The sequence below is a fragment of the Nyctereutes procyonoides genome, unplaced genomic scaffold, assembly GCF_905146905.1.
Source record: "Nyctereutes procyonoides isolate TBG_1078 unplaced genomic scaffold, NYPRO_anot_genome, whole genome shotgun sequence".
NCBI lineage: Eukaryota > Metazoa > Chordata > Mammalia > Carnivora > Canidae > Nyctereutes > Nyctereutes procyonoides.
Window position 1 is genome coordinate 17,722,471 of NW_026575042.1, and position 22,548 is coordinate 17,745,018.

Below are 22,548 nucleotides of genomic sequence, written 5' to 3' on the forward strand. Positions count from 1 at the left end.
TCAGCTGACTGTCTCTACACTCTGAGGCAAATTCAAGCACTGAAGACAGAATATGGTTATCAGATGAAACTAAAAAGGTGAATGGAAAAGAGAAGACAAAACTTAAGCATATTTAATGCCTCTAGGAAATGAATCCAAATGGATCTTGATTAGTGTTGCAAGGAGAATGCAATGTAAGTTCTTTCCACCACCTTCCTTCAAGCAGGTTTGAATACTCTCTCTGACACTGCTTTTACATGTGCTCAAATTACTTTAGAAACCTGTCATATTGAATTAGCAAAAGAAGACAGTAATTCAGAGGGGTGCCAATGTGGCATTATTGAAAACTGCTGGCTGGAAGGCTTCCTCTGCAGGATTATTTGGGGACAGTAAGTCACTTTCATCACCATGTGTCACTATGACCAGATGATGGGCTTTCTGTGGCTTTTGGAGTCAACCTTTTAAAAAGCCCACTATACAGATGAAAAGTGTACAGAGGACACCTGCACTCACCAACAAGGGAATGAGGACACCCACAACAGCAAGAGCACAGGCAAGGGTTGGCTTCATTCTGGCCACTTGGCAGGGACCAGAGCCAGAGACACTGACCTTGTGGCAACCCAGAAGAAGAGTCAGGTTTCAGAAGACCCTTGACCTCAACATCAAACTCAGAGGCTGCAAGAATGAGGAATAAATGGCACAGATGTATGACATAAAATACTCCCTGTCATGATCCCAATGATGGGCCACCTCTTCAGAGAAGCCTTTCACGACCATTCTACCTCACCCGGCTTCATCACTCCCTGTCATGTTACTCTCATAATTTTCTTTTTCTTGATAAGATGAAACAATTTTTGAAATCCCCCAATTTGTTTCCACTACTCGCCTGGCTACCCCCCACCCATCCCAGAATATGATATCCATGAGAAGCAGAATTCTAGCCACCCTCCACCAGCCCCTGGGAACAAGGCCTGGAGCATAGTAGGCACTCAAGAAACATTATCTGAAAGACTTTTGACTTCACAAAAATCTCATTCTACAAGAGCAGAGGCTATTCTGTGTTCAAGAGTGCTGTTTTATCAGCTGTAACAGCGAAGCCTATGCAAGCAAGAATCCATGCAGTCATCATGAACCGTCTGGTGATGAGATATTGACTGTATGTCTTATGGTTCCTTGGTGGAGGGAACCTTAGCAGTGGAATAGTTGCAGGGCGATTTTGGTTCTCCACACCAAGGTAGCCACACTCCTTAGGGAGCTCAGGAAAAATGTTATCCAACCCTCCAACACCTACTTTTTGATTGGCACAATGAAAATTGTACATTATCTTGAGATTTCTCTACCTCAGCAAGTCTAATCTTTTTTGGCAGCTTTTTATTTTGAAAATTTCTAAGGTGTAAGCCTTCAGAAAGGTGCAAGAATTGCACAGTGAACACTGTAGCCTGACCAGCTGTAAATATGCTGTCACAGGGCACCGGGGTGGTTCAGTGGGTTAAGCATCAGACTCTTGATTTCAGCTTAGGTCATGATCTCAGGGTCGGGAGACTGAACCCCACATCAGGTTCAATGCTCAGCAAGGGAGTATGCTTCAGATCCCCTCCCTCTCCCTCCACCCATTCCCTGCTCTCTCTCTGTCTCTCAAATAAATAAAAAAATCTTTTTAAAACATAAATAAATATTCTGTCACATTTGTTTCCCCTCTTCTTGTACATATGTGAGCATGCATGTGTGAATGTGTGCATGCGTGGCTACGTGTATGCACAGGCATGTGTGTGGTGTATGTCTATGTATGTATGTATATGTATATATGGGCATTAGGTAAACAACTGAGTATGTATATTTGGCTTAAATTATTTGAGAGTTAATTGCAGACATTAATATATTTCATTCCTAAATACTTCAGCATAAATCTCCTTAGACCAAGAATAGCTGCCTATACTGCAATTATCACACTCAGGAAATGTAAAATTTATAACTCTACAGTTTTCTAATAAGCAGTTAGTTTCAAATCCCTTAAATGTCCCCAAATGTCCTTTATAACATCTTATTTTTGATCCAGGGTCTAATCAAGTATCACGCATTATATTTTGTGGTCATCTTTGTTGAGTCTCCTTTAATCTAGAATGGTTCCCCAGCCATGTTTATTTGTTTATTTTTGGCCCTTTATGACACTGGCATTTTTGTAGAGTACTGGGCCAGCTGCTTTACAGAATTTCCTTTCATTTTAATTTACCTGCAGGTTAAAGTCTCTCATTCTAAGTACCTAACATGACCAACATCAATGTTCCCACAAGGAATAATATTTAGGCTGAAATACCAAACCAATGAAGAATAAGAACACTTCTGTGTTTGAGGTCTCACCTGGTAGGAGACTCTCCTCAGTCTGTTAAGTCTCATCAGCGCCATCAAGTTAGCACTGCCCACATACTAGTCGATCACATACTACCTTCAAGAATTCTGTTAGTTCAGGTTCTACCTGTGTTAGCATTTATGCAATCTTTTACTTCAATTCAAATGATTTATTTAAACAATTATCCTAAGAAATAACATCCATAAAAACAGTTTTGCTATGCTTGCTATATTTTTCTAATACCTATCAAAGCACACAGAAATACCCCAAACAAATGTATGCACATCTAAAACTATCTCCCATACCACAGTGGGCTTCTTGGGGAAATACTGAATAGAGAATGGTCATACTGCTGTGTGTGTGTGTCGTGCATGCGTGTAGACAGAGCTGGCATAAAAGGCCTTCTTAAGAACTAAGGAAACAAGAAAAGTATCACGGTTGTCGGGCCAAGCCAGGGACAACTTCCAAACAAATGACAAGACCTGCAATGTCTGAGAGGCACAGCTGCTATCTCCAGTCCCCTGACACCAGATTGATTGCTTCTCTATTCATTTCCCAGGCCCTCAGTAGGCAAGATTGAAAACAGGCTCAGGAAAATGCTACTCAGGCAAACTCTTGACACTGCTGAGAGGAATCAACGTGTCCTCCAGAAGATCACTCTTTGTGGCCTGTAAGATATGTATACTGGATCACAGGATTCTTGATGTTTCATATCCCTCTATGTTTGCCCGAAGGAGACTGAGGCCCAGAGATCCTGGGTGGGTTGTCCAAGGTCACACTGCTAGCTGGTGGCAAACCAGAAGGTTCATCTACAACTCCAGTTCCTCAGGGGCAGCTCATCACCTCATGAGCTCAGGCTTCCACAGGTCTGTTTCTCCCTCTTCTGTCCACAGCTCACAGAGGTCAGAGACAGAATCTCACAATCTACATCTTTGTATCCCCAGTCCCTGGAACAAATGCATATTTGTTAAATGACCTGAACACAGGGGAGGTGGGATAAATGTGACAGTGGAGTTCTAAAACTCAGACATGGGGGAAAAGAATGAATGAGAAAAGGTGGGATCAAAGAATCTCATATGTCCAAATTGAGGAGGTGTCTGCATAAAGCACTGCCTTTTAAAGTCACTAGGCACAAGAATTAGTCAAGGAGCTTGTTAAAACTGCAGATTCTTAGCACCACAGATGCAGCTATTCTGACTTTGCTGGTTTGGGGCAGGGCTTAGAACTCTTCAGTTCAACAAAACACAGGGTATTCTGATGAAGGGGGTCCTCAGAACACACTTTATGAACCACTAGCAAAAATAATACAGTGCAGGGGTGCTCAGGGCAGTAGGTACTAGATTAGGCTGGGCTGAATCACCTGGGAGGGGAATGTATGGAGAGCAAGGAAGATAATGAAAATGCAGTTTCCCGAGCTCCACCCCAAGTCTTCAGAATCAGAACTGGAGATGCATGGGGGGGGGGGGGTGGCAAGAGTCAGGAAACTTTGCTCCTGTGGCTAAGTGCTTTCTTATAAGAACCTGGAGTGGGGGTATTAACTTCTTGTCTTCATCCAATCACCTCCACTCATCCCCAAACCTCCCATCTATGAAACAGAGACCATATGGCTCTCTCGGATGTAAATGGTAAATACTCATAAGAATAGGCCCTTTGGAGGGTCATATAAATGGATTCTAAGGAGAAGATGGGGAGATTTGGGGAAAATACTAGATTAACTAAAAGACCAAAATAACTATTTTATACACAGAAAGGTAAGAAAAACTGGAAGGATGAGCATCGCCCAAGAGGTTTTTTTTTTTTTTTTTTTACGCCCAAGAGTTTAAATGTCCACACTGTGTCTATGGATTCTGCTCCCATTATATCCCCATATAATCTCACAACCGGATACAGTGATCACTAGTTACCAGTGGCTATTGAGGACCTGAAATGTGACTCCCATGATTGAAGAACTAAATGTTTCATTTTATTTGTGATTAAATTTAAAACCCAATACACCAGTTATTAGAAAGCATTTAAGTGTATTTGAAACAACATGGATATGTGAATCTGCTTTTTCAATTGTCAGTTTTTTGAAATCTGAACATAGGTCAGATTTCTGGTGAAAATTCAGTGTCCAAAGTGCAATTTGCTGTATAAAATACACATTAGATTTCATAGGTTTGGAATGAAAAAAAAAACCAATAAATTTTAACTTAATCACAAGTTAAAATAGCAATCTTGGATATACTGGGTTAAGTGAAAAACATTATTAAACTTAATTTCACCTTTTTCTTTTTACACATTTAATGTGGCTACTGGACAATTTTAAATTCTGTAAGTGGCTAGCATTATATTTCTATTGGAGAACACAGTTCCATTCAAGATGGTACAGAATGTGACTATTGAATGTTGTCATTAAATATTTTAAAACCATCTTGGTACATTACTTTATAGAGGGAAATGAGCTTTCCTCTATAAATTAGTCACCCTGGGGACTGAAGGCAGATTCCAAGGATGCTATCATTTTAGAAACTCAATCTTTTCCAGATCTCATCCCTACCTTGCCTCTACCACGATGGAGCAGCTTCCAGAAGAGATGATGAGTCCCTTCTGAAAAGAAGCCTCCAAATTTTCAACTGCCAGTCTGGTGTTTACATACCCGATCACCCTCTACATTCAGCAGCCTTACTTCAAGTGACTTTGGCTTACTTCAAAACTCCAGACCCACCCTTAAACAGTTTAATAATTCACACTAATGAGACCATACACATTATGCCACTGGCTCTCAAAGAAGACCCAATACTCTACTGAATAAAGGCTACAGCATCTCTCTCCAAAAAGACTAGTTACTAAGCCAACCATGTCAAATTCTGGCATGTTGGTTAAATAAATTACCAGGTGGTGACATTCTTTTCTAACCCCTTCTGTGGGTTTTTCTGTCTGAAAACTGCTTTCATGGTTATTTTTCATGTTATCAGTTTGACTCACCCCTTGAGACAGAGGTTTTTGACTTGGGGTCCACAGTCCCCCACTGAGAAGCCAAGACCACAAAGCAGGGAATCCTTAACTGTAGAAGGTCTTTTCTGCCTTTTTTTTCCCCCACTGATCAACAACTGAAATTTGGCATTTTCTTCAATTTTATTTTCTTCAATTTTAAAGACAAACAACAGACTACACTAGTGCCATTAGTATCTGTGACAACACCAAAAAAAATCACAGCTATATATATATGGCAATACAATTATTCAGAAATCCTGAAATATCATTTGTGCATATCAAACTTTATTTTTTAAATTTTATTTATTATTCATGAGAGACATAGAGAGTCAGAGACACAGGCAGAGGGAGAAGCAGGCTCCCCACAGGGAGCCCGATGTGTGACTCGATCCCAGGACCCCAGGCTCACATCTTGAGCTGAAGGCAGACACTTAACCGCTGAGCCACCTAGGCATCCTTGCATAGCGCAACTTTAAAGTCATAATAGTTAATTCCTCCTGAGCACAGCCATTCCTAATACAGAGAGACAATTATTGGTCAACTTCTCACCTGGTAGTCATTCAGCCACAATAGGGAAAAGGTGCGTCTTCTCACCCAGTGATCCAGATATCTGGGTTACTTTTTTTTTTTTTTAAAGAGTCACACGTCTCTCATTTTATTTATTTATGATAGTCACAGAGAGAGAGAGAGGCAGAGACACAGGCAGAGGGAGAAGCAGGCTCCATGCACCGGGAGCCCGACGTGGGATTCGATCCCGGGTCTCCAGGATCGCGTCCTGGGCTAAAGGCAGGCGCCAAACCGCTGCGCTACCCAGGGATCCCTATCTGGGTTACTTAATGGCCGTCCCTATCTACACTTATTTATTCTTCACAGATAAATAGAAGTCAACCATTTAAATTATTTGTTACAGTTTTGCAAAAGTGGACATTCTAAATGAGAATGTTTAATTCTCCACAAATTAGCACTGTCTTTTGAAATTTGACAGGTGTGGGCTGCAAGTCTAGACCAGGCAAGTTCAAACACATCTGATGGTAAAGCTAACTATTGAAGAATATTATTTGAAATGTTTTTTTTTTAAATACTGATGACAGATCAGGCAGTGATATAGGTCATGCATTATACTCTAAATACAGTGTGACAGAGATTCCAAGAATCCCTGAGAATCCACGCGTTTCATGGGTATTTTTGCTGTGGTGGTGGTTCTTGGTAATCTTATTTATTTTTTATATTTAAAATATTTTTAGATTTAATCTAGACAAACTAAAAATGTTAATTTTACATTAGAAAGTAAGAAAGAGCACATAGGTTTTACCAGACTTCCAAAAGGATATATAATGAGAAAAAATGGTTAAAAATCCCTGAACTAGGCATTGCCAGGACCCTGAACATCCATGTGCATTTGCTAGAAACATCTAGATGGAATGCACAAATGTTAACTGGTCACAGTCATGTTCAGTCACCTCTTCAACTCTACCCATAACCAAGGAGAAAGATTTCTCTGTATTAGTCTCTACTGTGATCGGCATCAAGAAAAGATAAAGAACATGACTTTTTAATAAGAAGCAAAAGTGCACACTTTCACCTGTTAAAGACCTAGAGGTTGATGATGAGTTAGAGGTTTTGGAGATTGGGAAGCAAACTGTAACTTCTTAGTGAGTGACTCAATAAATTACCATTAATTTTTCTGGAAATTGGTTGGCTCTTCCACCTGCAATATGCAAAGTGAATTAAAATCTTGCCTGTTATTACTGAATCTATTTCCCTCAGTTAAGTACAATATGAATGTATATTTAGAAACACTGCAACACCTTCCAGTTTCAAAGAAAGCTATGTGGGGCTTCTAGGCTAAAATCAGGCACGCAGAAGAAAGCGACACTCAGTGAAGACCCATGTTTCTCAACGCTGTTGTCCCAACATTTAGAAACACCCCTGGCATAAAAACAATGCTGTCACTTGGGGAAATTTTGTTCTCTTTTTTTTTAACACCAAAAGCCAGATTCAGCCCACAATTTAATATTGTCAATACATTTTCTTCATTACACAAGTGGCACGCCAACTGTTACCTAAGCACTTCACTCTTCAAATCCCACACCCACACATTCTGAACTCATCTGCACCCAGATATGAATAAAGATGAATAGCATCTTGAGGAAATAGCTTCTCCATTCTCAAATGGCAAAAGCTATGGAGCAAACACCCCACGGTACCTGAGGGATTTCTCAGAGGAACAAGAAAGAACCCTGAAGCCACCATTTTGTCAGGAAGATCACATCCTTCCATGGCTACTTGCCCATTGGGGAATCTGAAGAGCAAAGGGACATCAGAAATCCTTTTCAATATTGAGGTTCTGTGACTTTCTTATAAAGAGAGGACTTTTTTTTTTATTTTACTAAATTTCAGATAATTAGGTTTTGGTAGGTCAACAGCCCAACTCAGCATCTCTTTATGGGGAATGGTTCTAGGAGACCTTGATGAAATTGCAAATGCTTGGAAATAGTCACTGGCTTGCATGCTGGGTAAATAGGAAAGCATGCTGACTGTATTTATTTTACTATCATTATGTCTCCATGGGGTGGGCTAGTAAAAAAGTGCAAGCTGTTAACAGCTTGGTATATACATACACACACGCCCCACACACACTGTATACTCTAAAAGAATTTATTTTTCCTTCATCTAAAACCGTGACTGCAGAAATCCCCAATACGCAAGTGAATTGTTTTCCAAATGTTTATAAATGGGATGTTTTGTCAGTCTGTTCATTAGTGTTCGTTCATTTGACAAGTTGTTAATGAATGCCTACTATGTGCCAGGCTGGTGGTGAACATTACAGACAGTGGTATAAACACAGGCACGTCTTTGCTCAAAGAAATGTTTCACAAGGTGGCTAGGTGCCCAGACTAACCTATAGTAACCTCCCATATTAAGCATCTTAGGCTGCAGTAACAAAATACCACAGGCACGGTGCCAGCATGGCCAATATCTTGTGAGAGATCTCTCCTTGGGTTGTAGATGGCCTTGTTCTTGCTGTATCCTTATGAGACCATTCTTCAGGGGATGTGGATGGAAAGAGAAGAGGCAAACTCTCTGGGATCTCTTCTTACAAGGGCACTGATCCCATGACGAAGGGCCAACCTTCCTGACCTCACCTAAACCAAATTACCTCCCAGAGCCCCCATCTCCAAGTACAGTCACATTAGGGGTCGGGGCTTCAATACTGCTTTAATATCAAATGTGCTGTGTCACCTATAATGTTGATTCAATAGACCTAAGTGGTTTCAAATCCATCTCAGAAGAATACGACTTTGGTTCCTCTGTGATTTGGCCTCTGCAGGGACCCCAGACACCAACAGAGGATGAGAACCACAGTAGCATCATACACCTGAGTCCTGAGGACCCAGGTGGTTTGGGGTTTAGAGGAGAGTAAAATAAGTTTTGAGGCTCAGGTCAGCATCTAAAGCAGAAATCATTAAAATCTCTACAATGAAAAACAAAATAAAATAAAATAAAAAAATAAAATCTCTACAATGAAATCAAAATCCAGAAATGTTATGCTTTTAAAAATCAGGTGTCCTGGGATCTCTGGGTGGCGCAGCGGTTTAGCGCCTGCCTTTGGCCCAGGGCGCGATCCTGGAGACCCAGGATCGAATCCCACGTCAGGCTCCCGGTGCATGGAGCCTGCTTCTCCCTCTGCCTATGTCTCTGCCTCTCTCTCTCTCATTCTGTGTGACTATCATAAATAAATAAATAAATAAATAAATAAAAAACCAGGTGTCCTTACTTCAAAGCCTGCCTGCCTCTTCGAAGCATCTTATGATCAAGTCCAATCAGCCAACACAGCAAAACAAATAAAAATAACACAAAATCAGAATAACAGCAAGATTCAATGTATTATACTAGGCCTGGGGCTTTCAAAAAGCTGCATTCACAGAGTACTCCTAACCAGGCCTGAGGAAGTAGGCTAGCTTCATGTTGGCCCCTCTGCTGTGGGAAAGCCAACATCCATTCAGCCCCATCCCTCAACAGGAAAGGATCTGACTCTTCCAAGGTTTGATCATTTCCTTAAAAGCTTGTTCAAAGCCAGCCTGGAATGGACAGGGATCGATGAGAAGAAATTCCAGAAATCCTCTGATGAAAACTGTGTGCAGCTGACTTCCTTCCAGACAAGCCTCTGCTACCTCAAAGAAACAACCAGCACATAGCACAGAGGTGGAACGCGCCTTTCCCCATGGTCCAGAATCCATGCAGAAGCAATCAATAACTTTTAGCTGTATCTCTGACATACAGACTTCCAAAATGGAATGTCAAGCTCCCTCACGTTTTTCATAGAACGAAGGGAATAAAACACTCCTACATTTCTCTTCCCCCATCTAGTGTCAAAATTGAAAAGGCAGGTAAGGACATTCAGGTACCTTTGGGTGACTTGACTCACTCTTGGGGCTGTACCGAATTGTGTATGGCTTTGCCACAGCACAGAGGGTCTGGGAATATGTCTAATGCATGTCTGGTTCTTTGCAGGGGCTTTTATTTCCATAGTCCAAAAGGCTCCTCACAGCAAGTTACATAGAACAAGAAATATGACAGCCATTTGGCAGGCACCAGGGGCTCAGAGAGTGGAAGGGACTCTCACCTTTGGTCACACAGCTAATGACAGAACCCTATTCAACATCAGGAATTCCAAGTGCAGATTTTATCATCTTCATACCAGCTTGGGAACTAGATCTCCATTCTTCTGCAGGAGGCTGGGTAGAGCCTGCGGGATGTGTTCTGTGTTTTGTTTTGTTCTGTTTTTAATTGAATTAGTTCAACCATTAAACGTCAGGAGCTTTCACATAAAAAATCTGGATTTCTGACTTTTTTGGGGGAAAACCAAACAAAGCTCAGATCCATCCTCACACAAAGGCAAAAGAACAGAGCTAAGAGGAGACTGTAGCTCAATTCCCTGTGGATCACCTATAACCCAAACATGATCAAAGACTCCTTCTCCCTCCATGGGTTCATGCTCAGCTACACAAAATCCTAGCAGGTCATGCTGTTCTCCCTTCCATGCCCGTGCTCACGTGACTTCCTTCCTCTGCAATGCCTCTGTCTGTCTTGCCAATTTGGTGGGTGTATGGGATCAATCTTTCAGGATTCATTTCGAATGCCCCTGGCTCCATGAAGTCAGGTCTTGGTATCCCTGGAAAAACTAACCGGCTGTCGAATATTTTATGTTTATTTTATTAAACCTGTTTTCATTTGTGCATATTCAGTGTTGGGCACACAGGAGGCAATGAACAATGTTTTGATCAATACTAAAAACAAAGAATTAAATAGTACTTATCACGTGCCAGACACTGTTCCAAGCACCTCATACATACAAAGTCATTGAACCCTCACAACAGTTCACATAGAGAAAATGAAGGCATGTTAAAGGTTAGGAAATTTTCTTGGTCTGCTATGAAGTTGCAGAAGGGGAATTAGAACCAAGTCTGGCTACCTCCGGATAGATGGATGGGTGGAAAGACAGAAGGAAAGGAGAGATGGAAGAAAGGAAAGAGAGAGGGAAAGGAGGGAGAATCAGTCAGGTGAACTGTCAAGAATAGGCAATGGCATGTTCTGTGGCAGGAACTGCAAGGCTGCTGGTGGAGTGGGCGTAGGGGCAGTGGTATGTGCTGGCAAATTTTAACAACAGATTCCCTGGGGATGAAAAACGCTGCTTTGTAGTGTCTGTGAGTTGCTCTGGTGTCAGTAATCCTACCATAGGGAATTTTAGCTACCAGCATGATATCACTATCATTGAACGCAGAGCTGGAAAGAGGAAATGTGACCAATTGGCGGTACTACCCAGTATTACCACCTCAGCTAGAACACACCAGGCAGGGCACAGGATGTGCCCAGGAAAGTGACTGAGGAAGAGACAGGCAGGACCAGGTGAGGAGGGAGCTCTCAAACCATACTAAGGAAGTAACTTCCTCGATGCAACAAGGGGTAATTTGAAAGTTTTTAGCAGGAAGTGATACAGCATATCGTTACAAAGATTGGCACATACTCAAAACTTCAGGAACCCTCCTTCATCTTTCCTACAACTTTCCTGAGTGACAGTTATTGCTGCAAGGAAACTTATCGATGCTTCTACCCTTTTCCAACTCTATCCTTTTACTATATGCTGCTATACTTCCCTCTACCACTGCTCCTGACAATCACCACCATCCCCTTATTCTGGGCTCCTGGAAGTGCTCTGGGTGTCAGCAGACCCTCGGGACTGTAGAGTGCCTCCCTATCAGTACTGGTTCTGGGGTATGTCAGGGGTGGAAGGCCTAAGCAAATAAGTGAGCTTGAACCACCTGAACAGGAAAGTCATCATATGGAGTGTAAATAAAACAAATGCCAGATGCACCCTTGACATTATGGACCACAGAGCTGGTAGGAGCTCTAGAAAGCCTCCTGTTTACTGGGGAAATAGAGCAGAGGACAGTGAACTTACCCAGCCCAAAGATACCAAGCTGGTTAAGGCCAAGCTAGAAGTAGAATGAGGTTGCCTGGTTCCCAGGCGAATACTCTACCTGCATATAAAAAGGATGTTTTCTGAAATACTGCCTCCCTGCTGAAAAGTCAAAGGTTTTCTTAGGAGAGCTTTTTCTACTAAGCAGGTTCTATTTCACCAAAGAGAACAAGCAGAAACATGGTGATCTCCAAGATCAGGGACATCCTGTCACCTCACAACATAGGACAATATGAACCATCGATTTAGAAAACACTATACGACCACAGTCCCCTCTCTATCACTCACAGCCTTATTATTCAGCTTAAGAATTCTCCAGATCTGGACCCTTTCCCATGGCTCTCCATCCACCTGCCTGCACTGAAGCCATTTCCTGAAAACCAGAAGTGGGTAGGGAAAGGAAGTGAAACTTTCAAAGCCATTGTGGCAGCTCTACTTTAGGAGGAAAAAAATCATTGGAGGAGGAACTTAAAACTTTCAGGCTGAAATGCAATGTAGTCAGATAATACAACCTTACTTCAGGTGAAACTAGCCAAACCTACAGGGCATGTAGCCAAGGCAGCCATCCGGACCCAAAATACAGGCCAGTATTCATCTAGCCAGGAGCCAGAGGCTGCTGCTGCTCCAAGGAAGCCCATTTTCTAGTTCTTACAAAGGCATCCCATAGCCTGCCCAGGCCCCTGACATATGACTCTCTTTCCAATGAAGGTCTTTATTTGCCGATGCCCACCCATCTCTACAACCATAATCCCTAGGAATAGGTGGGGTAAAGCCAGTTCCTTGGGCCAGAAAAATGAAAATTGTTCCAGAGAGAGAGAGAGAGAGAGAGGTCCCAGAGAGATAAAAACAGTTTGGAGGACACTCTTACAATTTGCCCACGTCTGTTCCAATGCACACCTGCAGTGTTAGTTGCAGATACTAACTGCAGATACTAAGTATATGGGTCCAGGGTTCTTGGGGTCACAAACACCTAGGGCATTTATCAATAGAAAAATAGCCACAACTTTGTTTACTAACGTTGAACAACCATTTAGTATTTCATTCCGTTATGAATGCAGGCTGCAAACCTGACATGTAGCAGCAGTCCGAGCAATTTTGCCACTGATATAAATCAGATATTCTCCTATCAGGACACAGCTGTAGCTGTTATCTCAAAGCAGCATTGCTGCTGATCCCTACTTAGGAGAGATGGTAGCCATCCATCCGTCCTACCAATAGATCTTGGGGTTACACGTACATTAGTATGTCACAATGGTGTGTGTGTGTGTGTGTGTGTGTGTGTGTGTGTGTGTGTAGTGTTATAATCATCTGTGTTGCATTTTAAGCATTAAATACATAATTCTGGGGGCCCTAAGCTTGGCAGACTGCCAAAGGGCCGCAAGGCATCAATGAAATGAAGCACCCTCGGCCTGGTGATTGAGGAGCCACATTAACAAGGAACAGGGGGATGTGAGTATGAGGCATGCCTGCTGGCTGAGATGCCAGCCTGCCTTTGTGTTGACCTAGACCTTGAGGAATTATTTGGGTGTATTATTTTTCCTTGTGCACTTCTTTAGCTCTTTAACACTTCCATTAGCTTTATCTTCTTATTTTTATGCCTTTTTAATCTTATCCTTCAGGTCTGGTTTACTATCAATCTCATTTAATCTTTCTGTACTGATGGCTGGGTTCTCTTCCTTCAGGTGGTCTGTTTACCCTCTCGGACTGCCTCTTTTACCCCCTCTCTGTCCTACGCCTCCCTCTGCTGCAGCTTGACTACCTCTCTCTCAGCCCTCTTGACCTGGGTGGCTATCAGTCATCAGTCATCGTCCTTTCTTGGGTTTTGCAGTAGGTGCTTTGGGCACCAGGGTTCAACCCTATACCTTGCATTAGGGAAGGGAATTAATTTTGTCTACAGGACGTGTTTCTAAAAAGTAACCAAAAAACAGACTGACCACCTGAACAATGACAACAAACATTCCATGGTAGGAGGGTACCCACCTTTGCCAACCCAAGCTTAAAATATAATTTGTAGGAAGACGGAAAGCATTCCTGCTTGATAATCCCTGATGTCCAGAGATGCCTAGGGAAGGTCAGAGGACTGGACCAGGATTCTTCTCAGTGCATGAATTCCCAAAGCGGCAAAAGGAAAGTATACTGCTGTGTCACTGCTAACAAGGTGAGCCCTCTGTAAGCAGGCCTATACCAGCACTGCTTTTTCTAAATCGGAAAGGTTACACTAGAGGGAAAGCTGGTGTGACTTCCTGACCTTTGTGCTTTAGCTTTGGACAAACATACAAGTGCACTGTACCTCCTCTCTGCCCTCACCAGGGGAAATATTTGTCCTGAAATAGACAACTCTCCCAGCAAAGTATTAAATACTCACATGTAGACTGAAAATTATATCAATGGCCTACAAGAGAAAGGAAGAAAGGAAAAAAGGGAAGAGTGCAAGAAAAGAGAGAGAAACAAAGAAACTAATCTGCATTTGAAAACATGCTTAGCTTTGTCAGGTGCTTATTCTGTGTCTGATCATGGCTCACAATATTTTATTTTTTTGTATTTGTTTCTGACTTCTAAGAAAAGGCACAGGTCTTTAAAAAAAAGCTGTCTGAAAGTATAGTGATACTTGCATTGGATAGTTAACATAAAAATCAGCTCAGAGAACTCAGGATAAATTGAAACCACAAATTTTATAAATCTCACTGATCTGGGTGGTTCTTTTTCAATATTTGTTCATTTGTTTGTTTTAAATGAATTATATAGCCTTTATGATAAACTCATCTCCTTTGAGAAAATAATGCATTCCAAGCCTGCTAGCTCTTGAGAAGACCTCAAACTTCATTCTCACATACAATGGCCATTTCATAGGTCATGTTGCAAGGTATTAATTCACTGGCTTTTTATGTAACATGTATAGTTATATACTAATATGTATGTCACACTATAAGAGTTTCCATCATGGTTCCCAGCCACTTGTAGAATAAAGCTCATCAAAGTCACAATCTGCAGTTAAAATATTAAATTTATTGATCATATGGAGCATTCAAATTTAAACATGAATTAAGATATTAGATATTTATTTAAAACAAAATTGATGAGGTTAGTAAAGCTTCTCAGGTTCTATTGATTCTTTTTTTTCCCCCTGCCAACATCTTCTTCAAACTCCACAGAAACTTATGTGGCTTCTCTTGCTGCTAAAAGTAGGTCAAGTTCAGATGCTCTGGTCCTTGCTTATGTTTTTGTTTTCTAACCAAAATATCTAACCCAAACTGAGAAGTTTAATTCATGCTATGTATTGCATAAATGCGTTTACTCATTGTATTCTGAACAAAGGGCTTCATTTTTTTCACAACCTTTTCCCCAGAACATGCTGTTTAACAGGAATCATTATTCTGCCAACAAACTGATATCAGTTTATATGGTTTAAGATAAATACATGCAAAAAGAATTGTCCCAGCAGAAATGCTGTGTGGGCCCTTTAACACTATACCACCTAGGAGCCACAGCAAAATAGGTAGAGAGGATGCCCACCATGACCACCACATAAACAGGGTGAAGCTCCAGGTAAGTCTCCTATTGTCCCTGAAAAGCTAGGAGATGGGAACCAGGATGTCTGCCCAGATCAAAAAGGATTCTTCTTTCTGTGGTCCCTCAAGGAGAGACTCTTTCTTTTGGATTTTGTCATACTTGATTTCAGTGTTACATCTTTTTTTGCTCTCACATTGCTATAATCTAACTACACCAGAATCCTTACCTCCAGAAGGTTACTCTTCTGGGATAATTTGATTTTTTCATAGTTCTCCCTGAAGATTAGGGTAACTGTGTATTTTTTTTTCTGACTTACATAAAACAATATTCATTTCTAATAAATTCTCTAGAAAGTGAATGCTTCCCTTGAGATAACTGGGGACTCTGGGGTTTAGATCAGTCAACCCAACACATATGGCCAAACTGAGGTGGTGGGGAGGCAGGGAAGGGGAAGAGTATCTCTTAGTGTAGGCTAACCATGGCCATTCCTGTCACCCCTAACTAAGCCCTTTCTCAGCCAAGCCTCCATGGATCCCTACCCCAGGTTCTTGATAGCACTGTTCCCCCACCCTCATCTTTTCTTCCTCCACCCCCAGTTACTGCCTGAGGGCTTCTGTCCTGGCTTGTCACAACATCAGGGATGGAAATCCTACTCCAGGCAACATAAAAGGCACCAAGTTTCTACCATCTGTCTGCCTATAATTCTTACCCCTCATGTGATTCTAAGAAACAGGCTTTTCCCAGTCCCCCTCTCTGTTTACTCCAGCTGACTTTTTCTTGATTTGTCTCTGAGGGCAGGACATCCTGATACTATAGCTTCAGATAAAAGACATGGAATGTTCTTAGAAACCAGAATTCTGTCCTACAAGAATGCCTAGGGGTATATGGAACCCCTAACCTGCTGGAGAAGGTCCCTTTGTTATAGGGGATCAGTGGGTGAGAAAATGGCAAATAACTATTTTCCCCTTCATAAGTCCCAAGTATGTGCACGGGAAATATACTGTTTTGCCTCAGATTTGCATCAGCTAGGTTGGACCCAAGGGTCAGAAATCCAGAAGAAATAATATCAAATCATTTCACTGTATTCAAGAGGATTTCTCTTATCTTCCCGAATACTTGGGGGTGAAGCCAGACAGAGCTACTCAACTTGACAAAAAGACAGCTAAAATGATTGAAAATCCCATTTAATTTTATTTAGAGTCATCTAAAGGTCTGCATGGTTAGTTAGATCTTGTTGATCTGAAGGTGTATAAGTACTGGGTTGCAATTTTTTGCAAGTGAGGCACATTTGTGCTGATTTATCCGTTATAGGATACTTTTCCTAGTTATGCCGATTGAGGCATTTATGAAAAAGTGAAGTTTTTTGATAAACAGTTTTTCCCTAATTGATTTTAAGAGGCTGTAAAACAATAGCAGACGGCATAATCTATTTATGCACCAACATACTTTCTTTTGACTAAGAGTCAGAAGACAGTGCTTCTAGTACTAGCTATGCTAGGAACCTCACATTGAGCCTAGAGCACATGGCCCAGTATCTTCCCTGCCTCTGGATTGGGACCAGTGCTATCTGAGATCCCTTTAGCTCTAATATTCTGTGATTCAATCACTAGGAAGGGACTCATTTGCAAAATACAGCTTGTGTAGTTTGTGACTATAGAATCTCTGCTCACCTTTGAATTCCCTCCTTGCCATTTCTCCTCATATTTAAAAAAGGAATGTCTACCAAAAGGTCCAGAAAAGAAGTCCATTGACAGCAGCCAGTTCCCTAAATTTAATTCCAAAACCAAGATCTCATCCTACCCAGATGCACCTCAACAGACTTCTCAGAGGGGCGATATGCACCTTCAGTTTCCCGGACCATAGCAAGGACTGGCACGTATATAGTATGTTTCCAGGATTTGGAGTAAAGGGCTCACCTCACCTCACCCTCACCCATACTTTCTTGTGGACAAAAGGTCTTTACCGCCAAATAGGGCTGGGAGCTGGGAGCACACCCAGTGTTCTCCACCCACAAGAACTAACTAGCTTCACCACTTACTGCTGGATGACAAAGAGCCAATAACTTCATTTCCCCATGGCTTAGTTTTCTTACCCATAAAATGGGGGAAAAAATAACTTAGTCGTCCAAGGTGGTTGTGAAGAGTAAAACTAAAACAGTTCACGCGAAATATCAAGAAGAGTGCTTGCCTGGCACAGAGTAAGAGTTCAATAAATACTAGCGCTGATTATTATTACTACCTGTTTCCCCCCAGAGCTCAGCAATGGTGGGAGGGAAACTCTGGTGTGGATCTGAAGTCTTCCTTCAAGAGTTCCCCAGGGACATGTTCCAACCTGTTTCTACATGCAAAGGGAAGTGGCCTGAGCACAAACCTAGGTAATAAGCATCCAGAAGGAAATGGGCCCAAGGGTGTTGGAAGCTAACTCTTCCCGGGGTGAGGGACTTAATTCTGGGATCCTACCTCAGGTGTCCAGGTAGTTCGGCAGAAGCCCACGCTCTATCCCCACGTCGCCTGGCCTGTGAGGGTGTGGCCTTTGTGCTCAGGAGCTGCACCCGGAGTCTGCGCTGAGGGAATCCCCGTTCCCGCTCCTTGGGGCTCTGGGAGTTCGCTGCTCCAGGGGTGCCCCAGGATGGGAGGGACCGACCTCAGGATTCCTCCCCGGAGCCCTGAAGAGTCCACGGTCTCTTCCAGAAGGGTCTGGCCCAGGCGTGGCGCCCAGGAAAGGGGACTGCGCTGAGCTCTGCTTTCTGCCAGCTGGTTACGGAAGAGCAGCAGACTTATACAGGGCAACCCGCAGAGACGGCTGTGCCCCAAAAAGCCTGCACGTGGGAGGCCGGAGCAGGCAGGGCCAGGGGGCTTGAAACAGCTCCAGACCCACGCAACCTCCAAATTCTCCTGTGGGCCAGTGGGAACCGGGACCGGACTCCCAGCCAAAGGCGCTGCTGGGAGAGGGGCGTGCACCTCTTCCGAGAGGGAAGGGTTAAAAGAGGTGCTTCCGGGCCTTCGGGGGCCCTGTGTGCTCCGCACCTGGACGCCGGAGCCCGGGGGCCGCCCGTTCATGCCACAGCAGTCTAGGCCCCCTCCCGCCGGCGGTCTTGCGTTCCGGATTGCTGGGGTGCAAAGGAGCAAAGAACCTCGCCTTCCTGCATCCCGCAAAGCGTCTGGAACAACCAGAAGGATCTATGTAGGGGCAGAACGCGGACAGACCCACCGCTGCCCGGGGGGCCCCGGGCCTTGAAGCCAAGTCTGCCCTCACCTGATGCCCACACCCCCTCGCCCTGCTCCGCACGCCCGCCGGCTCTGCGCTCCTGGAGCCTGCGGGAGCAGCGCGGGGCTCCCCCACTCCCTCGCTCCGCCCAGGTGCGATTGGCGGAGGGGCGGGGGGTGGGGGAGGAAGGTGGCTCCCGCGGCAGCCTCCGCCCCTGCGCTCTCCTCCAAACGGTTCGAACCCCTGCCTACTCGCGGGGCGCTGGGGACTCCCCCCTACCTAGCGCACGCCTCCCCTGGGGGCCAGGAATCCCCTTCCCACCCTGCGGCTGTGCAGACCGCTTTGGTTCTCGAGCGCCCGGCAGGGAAGGTGGGCGTGGGTCTACCGACCTGGCTGCGGAGATCGAAGGGTGTATAAGTGGGTGCGGGAGAAAGAGGGGACTAAGGTCCTCTTAGAGCCAGGGAAGGCATCCCCTGGTCCAGGATCCGACCACTCAGTCACCGCCTAAGATGCTAACGCATTCAGAATCTCGCCGGGAGGTTTGTTTCTCCTGGAGAGGAAGGAAGATCGCCCCATCCCAGGCACCCAGAAGCCGGCCTTCCCCAGTCCCCCTCGGGCGCGGGCATTCCTGGGCTCCATTCGGCCTCTCCGCGCCTCCCCAGGTGCCCAGCCCCTCCCCCGTCTGTATTTACACGCCCGGCCCAGAGCCCCCGGGGCTCAAATCCCTTTTCCTCCACGTCAGGTGACGGCTCAGGGTTGGCCCCTCGCCCACTCTAAAAGCAGAGCCCATTGGCACCCTTTCAACCAGGTGTACCCCCGACCCTCGGTTTCCTCCCCCACCCCTCCAGCAACATTCCCCTCCCCGAACGACTTACTTCACCCACCCGCATCTGCACTTGCCGTTCCCGCGGCACACAGCCGCAAGCCACTCCGAGGGTTTCATTACCGAGTTGGGGGTGGCATTCGCAAGGATGGACCGACTCCCGCCGCGCTAGGCAGAGCCCCAAGGCTAGCCGCAGCCTCCCCACCCCAAAACGTCCCACCCCTCCTATTTCATTCTCTCCGCTCCTCTCCAGCCCCCCACGGGCAGGATAAGCATTGCTGGGTCCCAAAGCCTCGCCGCTCCAGCGGGAGCTGCAGGGAGTGGAAAAGTCGACCAGCAAGAACACCGAGAGAGAAATGGGCAGATGCAAACGTCAGGGGGTGGTAGTGGGGTAGACTGGGGGAAGGGCGCACCGAGAACTAGACGTGCAACTTGCTCGGCACGAGGTGAGCACCGCGCAGGGAGGGGGGCACAAAAGTTTGCAGACTATTGCATGGCAGCCGGCTGCACGCGAACGGAGGGGTCGACTCCCACTCGCCAGGAGAGGTCTCTTCCAGGGTGTGCGCCCAGGGGGCCGGGGGTTTGGGCATGGCTCTGACCTGGGGTGATAGTTCCCCTCTACTTGTTAGGAAGGGGCGGCCTAGGCACCCGGGCAGAGGGACGACACCGCGCTTTGCGAAAAGCAACAGGCGGCTGCACCTTACCTTGCGCCAGTCCCGGGCCGGCGTGGCTGCTCCATCCTCCTGGCGCAGGGAGGAGGCGTTGGATGCGTCTGCCTGGGGGTGTGCGCTGCCAGAACTGCGGCGGCCGCGCTCCCCACCCCGCGGCTGCCGGGCCGCCCACCCCAACCCGCCGGCCGGGAGGGCTGGGCCGGGTCGCGGCGGCGGCGAGCGCGGGACGCGGGCGGCGCGGGGCTGGCTCGCGGGGCTGGCTCGCGGGGGCTCGCCGGCGTCCTCCGGCGCCTCCGCCGAGCGAGGGTGCGGCCCCGGGCGGCCGCGCAGAGAGAGCCCCGCTGGGCTCCGGCGGCTGCGGCGGCTGCTGCAGACCCTGCGCGCGGCCCCGGAGCCTCGCAGGAGGAGGAGACAAAGACGCGAGGGAGGCGAAGCGCCGCTCGCCCAGCTGCGATCGTCTCAGTCACTAGAGGGGAATCGCCTCCGAAGCCCGGCTGGGGTGAGGGAGGAGGGGAGGAGGGGCGAGGAGGCAGGGGATGGAGAAGCAGCAGCGAATGAACGTGGCAGTGGGAGCGCGGCCGCCGCCGCGCCCGCGCTGCCCTCTCGCCTCCCGCGTGGAGGGTCCGGAACGGCCGCTGCGGGAGAGGAGCTGGGGCGGGAGCACGACGGGCTCCAGCCGCCTCCCCGCCGGCCTGCGAGCACCCCCGCCCCGCCCCGCCCCGCCCCGCGGGGGCCCAGCTCCGCGCTCAGGAAGCTACGGCCCCATTCTTTCTCCTGGTTTTCTAACTAGTGAGATCCGAGCTGAATAAAACCGGTAGAGGAAGCGTGACAGGGTGATGGGTTGCCTGTCCTCCAGGGGGGAAAAGGCGGATGCCTAAAATCTACTTGACAAATGATTGCCGGTCGGGTGCCAAGCACTGCACTAGGCTGTTGGGGGTAGGGTGAGCAAAGTGAGGTATCCCCCCTGAACGCTCCGTGATCGAATATCAGAACGATCCCCTGCAGTTCCTGAAGCCCAGAGTTTGGGGGATGAGTCGGGGCCCCTGATCCCCACCCCCAACCAGTCCAGTTTCCTAAAGCAGAAGGTGTTTGGAGAATTGGATTTGCCTTCCCATTGCAGGGAAAACTTGGAATGTACAGCCAAAATGGAGTGTGTAGTGTATAGAGACCCTAAGAAAGTATGTGTGTGTGTGTGTGTGTGTGCGTGTGTTTGTTAAGATTAAAGCAAATTACTGCTTTTAGTAGTTCCTATGTCATGATTTAAATTATTCATCAGATCCGCACCTAACTAGATAATTGAATACACAAACAAACAAGCAATTTGGGTCAGATGAACAAGCCTTCCAGCATCTACAAATGCCACCTTCTTTTTACCTAACCCCTCACTCCAGGCAGAATCACTTTTCCCTTTCTCTTTGCTGCCACCATCATACTTGCCAATTGCTTACAGAGTTCACATACTTAGAGATTTTTTTCATAGATTTCTGCTGCTTTGCTCACTCACCTGTATTACCTCCAACCCCGCCCCCAACCCCCTTTTAGGATTCCACTGCGACATCCTGCCTGGTTTTGTAGCTAATGGGTACTCAAGGAAAGCTTAAGCAGTTGCAGGTTGTTTCCTCCTTTAAACACAGCTAAATCTCAGTGTCTCCAGAATTAAAGGAACTTGTGTGATGAATTTTAAGTTTGTGGCAGAGGAGGACACATATATAGTTCTACTCACAGCCCCCTTGACCTAGAAACGTAAAAGGATGTAATTCATTTGTGTTTCTAGACAATTTTCTTCTCCCACTGACCAGCCTACCTCTGCTTGCTGAGTTCCCAGAAACAAGGGAAACCATGCTGTTGGACAACTGCATAGAACAAGAGATACATACTCAGCCGCCAACGCCTAGAGCAAACTCATTCCAGGTGGAGAATGACCAAAAAATCTTTAGCATCTCATGACCTGTGTCAAGTATGTTGAAAGCCTGTCAAAGTCTCCTCAATTCCAATGAGGGTCTCCGTGTGGATACATTTTAAAGTAGTTTGGACAGCTTTTCATTGCAGAGAGGTGAAAAACGTGCTGTGAAGTTTAGGGGTATTTAAAACTGTTCTTTATTTTCTGTGCCACTTTCTAAGCATTGTAGGACAGGTACCCTAGATCAGGGACGCTCTATCAAAGAGGTCCATAATGTGTAGGACATTAGAAAAATGACTGCTAAGGTATCTTCTGTCTCTGAGATGATACGGTGATTGGAAAAGTCGTGTTTTTCTGTGGTTTTTGTTTATTTATTTTGTTTTGTTTTGCTTTTTAAGTGAAGTTTTAGGACCCAGACAGAGGTACGTATGGATGGAAGGTATGTAATTTGGTGTAATTTTTCTGAAGGGAAACATGATGTTACTCTTGAAAGCACAAAATTTTTGCATGGCGCTGTACTCCTAGAAATTCATCATTAGGAATAAATAAGGATGTACGGTAAGATTTATCTACAAGGATATTCATTGCAATGTTGTTTATTCTCATAAAAAATCGAAAATAAACAAAACCAAATTGAAATGTCTAATGAGATAG

The 22,548-nt window shown here is 45.4% G+C and overlaps 1 protein-coding gene across 2 annotated transcripts in view; it reads right to left on the minus strand.

Moving 5' to 3' along the window:
- Positions 1-20,176, minus strand: part of LRRC3B (leucine rich repeat containing 3B) — an 84,981-nt gene extending 64,805 nt beyond the window's left edge. Inside the window, exon 1 of one of the 2 annotated variants that reach the window (XM_055321349.1) lies at positions 20,028-20,176. The gene's annotated coding sequence lies outside the window, so the exon portion shown is untranslated. Of the gene's footprint in view, positions 1-17,752; positions 18,017-20,027 lie in introns of those variants that run through there. The other variant, XM_055321351.1, reaches the window with a different exon arrangement.
- Between the last annotated feature and the right edge of the window lie 2,372 nt (positions 20,177-22,548).